This window comes from Anneissia japonica, unplaced genomic scaffold, assembly GCF_011630105.1.
Source record: "Anneissia japonica isolate Jap-2015-1 unplaced genomic scaffold, ASM1163010v1 scaffold277_len1293397_cov203, whole genome shotgun sequence".
NCBI classification, from domain to species: Eukaryota; Metazoa; Echinodermata; class Crinoidea; order Comatulida; family Comatulidae; genus Anneissia; species Anneissia japonica.
In genome coordinates this window covers 203,301-209,165 of record NW_022719460.1, presented here as the reverse complement: position 1 = coordinate 209,165, position 5,865 = coordinate 203,301, and the positions used below count along the sequence as shown (strand labels likewise).

The 5,865-nt window shown below is 32.2% G+C and overlaps 1 long non-coding RNA gene across 1 annotated transcript in view; it reads left to right on the top strand.

Annotated features, from left to right (window-relative positions):
• LOC117110950 overlaps positions 1-5,858 on the top strand; it is a 14,243-nt gene extending 8,385 nt beyond the window's left edge. Inside the window, exon 3 of the long non-coding RNA XR_004445792.1 lies at positions 4,777-5,858. This is a non-coding gene — a long non-coding RNA (uncharacterized LOC117110950). The remainder of the gene's footprint in view (positions 1-4,776) is intronic.
• Positions 5,859-5,865: the final 7 nt, after the last annotated feature.

Here is a 5,865-nt window from a genome sequence, read left to right as displayed (position 1 = left end):
AAGTAATGTAAACATCAATAGTCAGTATGGTCAGTTTTAAGTCTTCCAGTCTGTCAGTCGGTCAGTTAGTCAGTTAGTCGGTCAGTCAGACAATAAGTCAGTTGTCATTTGGTCAAGTTAGTCGAATGCTTGTCTAATTGGTCAGTTGTCACAGTCATTCTAACTTATAAAGCTCACATTAATCTGAGTTTACACATCTTTTATAGAATAATAGATGACCACGGTCATTCATCCACCATCATCAGCTTATCACAGACTCATTGATTACTACTCCAATTGTTTAAACCTTGAAGAAATTAATTTATCAGTAAAACCACTTTAAATTAATCTTACCTAAAGCACTTGTGTAATAAGTGACAAAATGAATTGAGAGTTATTATAATATATATGAAGTAGGCCTGTATAGTCATTAAATTTGTATGAAGAATAGGTATATGGATAAAGTAAGGGGCATGGATGCAGAAGAAGGTTGTGAATTAGTTGTTGAGAGGGGTAAAGGCATGTTTTCCTAGTACATTGTGAGTCTTCAGATTTGGGGGGTCTCTTAAATAGCACTGTTTTCCACACTCCCACAAACTAAAGCATGTGCCTGTTAATTTAACATGTTTTTTTTTTTCACTGCTGTGTCATTGTCTTTTTTAGTTACTTTAGGTAAGAAATTGATGTATATATATATATTTGTACACCTATTATACTATAGTACTTTAATTGAAATATTCAATTAAAGTATATATAAAATATATATATATTATATATATATATAATATATATAAAATATTGAAAGTACTTCAACTATCTTACAATTCACAGGTTTATTCCTATCATTATTTATTCATTGAACATCTCAAGAAAAGATTAAACTTTTATATTCTTCAAGGCTGTTTGAAATACCATCATTCAAGTGAGAGGTGACTCTGACCTTGTTCTCTTCCACAAATAATTTTCTCACATTTTTAAAATTCATATTCATACTCTGCTCATGTTTTCATTATTTTCTCATCTGCATTTTTTTAATGTGTGCGTTTAGTTTCTTTGAACTGGTTTACTTTATGTTCGCGATGTATAGATGCCTTCGAGAGCTCCACAATGGCTGACTCACTTAGTATAACCATGTTCGCCAATTGACTGTTTTTGTACAAGATTCGCCAGTGTCATTAATGATTTATCTTCCGCATAGTTTTAGTGAAGTTTATGAATAGATGTGGTGTGATATATTGTTTAATATGATTAAGAAGTAGAGCATTGTATCTCCCCTTTATCCTTATCTTCTCAGATGTTAATAACCTATTGAAAACTTATTGTTATGTTTCTTATTGTATTTCAAACACAATAAATAGTTTTCTGATGAAGGAGTTGATGATTTTTGGTAAATTGATGTTAGTATTTTCACTATTATTTTATGAAAGAATGTAATTCCTATAAATAATATAATTCAAAAAATTCAATGAATATAATTAATATTCATTGAATTATATAAATAATAGGCCTATAATTCAATGAATATTAATTATATTAATAATTAAGAATTAATGTTATTTACAGCAAAAACATGAATTAAATACTACAATGATATTTTAAATGATTAAAATAATACTGTAAAATAATAGTTATATTGTCATAAATGATAAGAGGGTTAATGGTATTAATAACAATAAATACACATAATGATTAGATAATTTAATTAATATGGAGGTAGACCTTGGCATTCTTAAAACAAATAAATTATATTATAATTAACTACATTAGTATATTTAATCATAATTAAAATATAATTTGTATTTTTTATCTATTACAAAGGATTGTTGCATCATCTAGTAACCCATTATGATAAAGGAGCCCGGATTTAGATTAGTAAGTTACAGACAGTTGACTCTTGTTGCTTGTTGATCAATTAGATACACAATTGCGCTATACTAATGCCAACTTATTTGAGAATCACAGTCGAAGGCTGTTTTTGTATCAGTGGTTAATAATAACAAGGTACTGCAATGACTGTGACCGTAAAAGGAACCCCTGTTGTATTGTGTTCATATTTTTTATTAGTTGCAATGTTTGTTATTAATTTCTATTATATATACCTGAACTCCTCAACAACAGTTCTGTTCACAATAAAATCTAGGCATTGTTTATTAGTCTTTGTTACCTTTTCCTTTATACTGTATGACTGCTGTTTGATTTGTAAATGACGACAAAAGTCTCCAAGGGTAAGATTTATGGAACCTATATTTATATAAGATTATTTTTCTCTGTATACATGAATTAGTCTTATTGAAGCGCACATTGTGTTTCGCTGCCCCAAGCAAAGTCAATCACGCAGTGTGACTGCTTCTGTGTATAATACCTTTAGTACTTTTTTCTACAAATGATAAGAAATACAGAGACAAAGTAAATACTTCACCTTTTGTATATAAAAAAATAACCTTGCTCTGGGGGAGTTTCCTTTCTACATTTTTTGATTGTCACAAATTTGATTTTGTTATTGTGAATGGAGGGCACTTGTTTTGCCCGTAAGTAAGCTCAGTGGGCGCAACGTAGACTTCCGTCCAACCAAGGTCGGTGTTATTTGAAGGCACGCATGGATCACTCTTAATATCATTAAAGAGCGGCTTATATATTATCAAGTACGGGCGTTATTAGATCCGTTTATTATATAACTTCTACTCCATTTGTTCTTCTTAATTGGTTTAATTACGCATGTCAAAGTTCAGCCGGTTATCGACCTCAAAAGTACAGACTCTATTCTCAGGCGCAGAAAATAAATTATGTAAATTGAATTTGCAGCAGATTAAAAGTGTCAAAAAATGTTTCATTTATTAGCAGTGGGAGTTACACAAGTAATTTGTTAGAGAGATGTGACTCACTTGGTGCTGTTCTACCCCAGGAAACAGGCCACACTGCATAAATTAGAATTTATTGGAAAGCTATTCAACTATTGATATAATTTGGTCTGGAAAAGTAAGGTGATTTCAGGCAACCTCCAGGGATTGTTTGCTGGTAGTGTATGTCGTATACAGTTCTTGATGCAATATCGACGAGAATACTATAATATTACTTTAATAAAAAATAAAGAGGACTGCAATATATTTTGCAACATATTTATGGTTCTGAACATGCAGAAATAGGAAAGTGCTAGATTTTGATGCACCTAACAAAGACCAATGTGATAGCCCACGGAGGCTCAGTGGCCCCAGTTGGTTGATACAGTTTGCCTCCAATTCAAGACCACTTAGGGATATGAACATTTGGCGTGGTCTCAGGGTTCAGTTTCCACTTGGAGAGTTAGCTTTGTGTTAAAAGAATGATGATTGTTATCTTGAATTACAGGGTCTCAGAATGAAAGGGGTCTTAAATTTGAGGATGCACCTTAGTCTATAAATGATGGAAGAAGACCCAAGTTAAAATGTGTTTTTTCAGCCTAATATTTACCTCTTCTTTATCATTTACAATTCAATACATTACAGTATTTTCCATGTTTATTTGCATATTTTATCAATGATTGTGTTGAAGTGTGCTCCTTCTTTAGTTGATTTTTTATATTTTTGTAATTTAAGCTGAATGCACCACTCTGTGTGTGATGCCATTCCAAAGGCATATGTTCTCATATTAAATAAATGAATAAAATAAATTACTGCAATATTATATGTTAATCTCTTTACATTATAATTTTTTTAAAAGGCTTATATTTTCCTTTCAACTGCTTTTGTGCATGATAGGTCTACCATATATTCTTTACAGTACCAACTATAATAATATGTTGATATATGTAGCCTAACATAATATCACATCATATTATTGTATATTACAGTATGCTCTCTTGTATTAACACCTTCTTACTAGAATGATTATGAAAAAGTCTGTGTTTGTCTTTTGCTGTAAGATGTGAATAATGAACTTGGTTTGAATAAACAGTAAAGTACCTAAATGTTTGCCAATGGGATTAAGTCTGAATGTTTGCTGACCATGATGAAAACAAAAAGCCCTTGCTACTTGCCTAATCCTATCACAAAAAAGGCTCTAAATAACCTCCTACTACTTATACTATTTGAATAGAGAATGCTAGTTCACTCCCTCTTCTAATTTCTTACCCAGTGGCAATCATTTAATTATATTGATCAAGAACAATTTTAAAAAATAATATTTTGTACACCTGATAAAAACCCTCTAGGATGAATGTTGTTATGTTAGTATCACATGTTGCTAATCTAAAACATGCTATTTAATTTATGTATATTTTTGTTTTAGGCTTGTATTAGACTACTATGTTTTTTCTGTTATTAGTGTATATTGCGGAGGCTATAGAATTTGTTTTATTAAAATCAGATACGATTTATAACTAGTTAGACTTTTCAAAATACTATAGCCCACTTTAAAGCATGAATATTTGTATAAAAGTTTGCTACCCCGTCTCCTGTCTGAGTTGTATTAACACCTACTGTAGCAGATCTGGAGGGAGGAGGAGGGGGACTAGAGGCATGTTTTTATTATCTTGGCTACCTTTATTAAAAACAGCTAATGTGACCCTGCTTATACTATGTCCATTGGCAATCTTGGAACCTGAATGCCTTTATTAATGTACCCAATTCTACTGCGGTCACTTTGCACTCGATTACTATAAGTGTTCGCTTCTTGAGCTTGTGTTGAGAGATAACATAAAATATTCATATAAAAATTGCTAAATCTAGAGCTTAAAATCTGTGGATAATTTTTAAATCTTGTTAGTTGCACAACCAGTAAGCCAATATCAAACTGAATTATTCCTTTCTCACATTATTTTAGGAAAATGTCCTGCAAACAAGAGCAATAAAAACAATGGGTTTACACACCGCATCATTTGCCGTCAGTTTTACTGAGAGGATTGTCTTAAGGTAGTATTGACAGTCCAGGTAAGTATTTCATACATCTGTAATGTGTATAAATGAATATATGCGAAGAGATATCAACGTAATGGCAGTTTTGGCACGCCAGCTGGACAAATGTAATGCCAGTCTGATTAAGCACATGTGAAATTAAAGCTTGAGAGTCATTGGAGCAGTTTATGGAACGGGTGATGCTCGACTCGGCCTTACGCCTCGTAGGTGGGCATGCAGAACTTGAAGACATGTACATGGTTTCCATATTTGTTTCTGTGGTAACCCCCACGGGGTCATCTCGCAACAATAATTTTTATGTGTAGACATATTGGTGATGGATTTGAAATGAGCAATTGTATCTGAAGGCATATGTCCTATACAGTTTCTTTACACACTGGTACTTTATTTTTTATCTATTCCTTGGGAAATTACATTGAAACAAGGTTAACTTTTATGTATTTTTTATCCTAAAGAATTGGATGCCAGTGTTTCATTAGTTAGGCCCTACCAAAATTGAAGGAGCAGGGTCATTCAGACACTGAGGTATAATGACATCTTCAACTATGCTTTGAAGATCTTCTCTTTCTCATGTTTAGAAAAAAAAAAAGTATTGCCTTCTGAATAGCATTAACAAGCTAATTTTGTGATCATGTGTCTCGTCTTTCTTTTTGCTCTAGGTCATTAATAAGGACATTTTCTCATAACATTCAAAAACATTAGGCCTACTACGACGATAATGTGGCATTTTGTGTCATTATTTTCTCTCAAAATCCCTTAAATGGCATGCGTCACAGCTCTTTGAGCTGGTTACGATTAATCAACTGTTAAGCTGAGTGCATCATCTGGAGTAGATTTGGCTTCGCCAGAAAATATTAAAGAAAACATACGATGAAGCATTCACCTGAGCAATATCGCCGTATTACACAATTATATTTGCTTGTTCATGTTTTGAATGGTCTCGGCATTTATTAAAATTTATGTCATATGCTCTTTCAAATTGGGCTTAGATGAATCC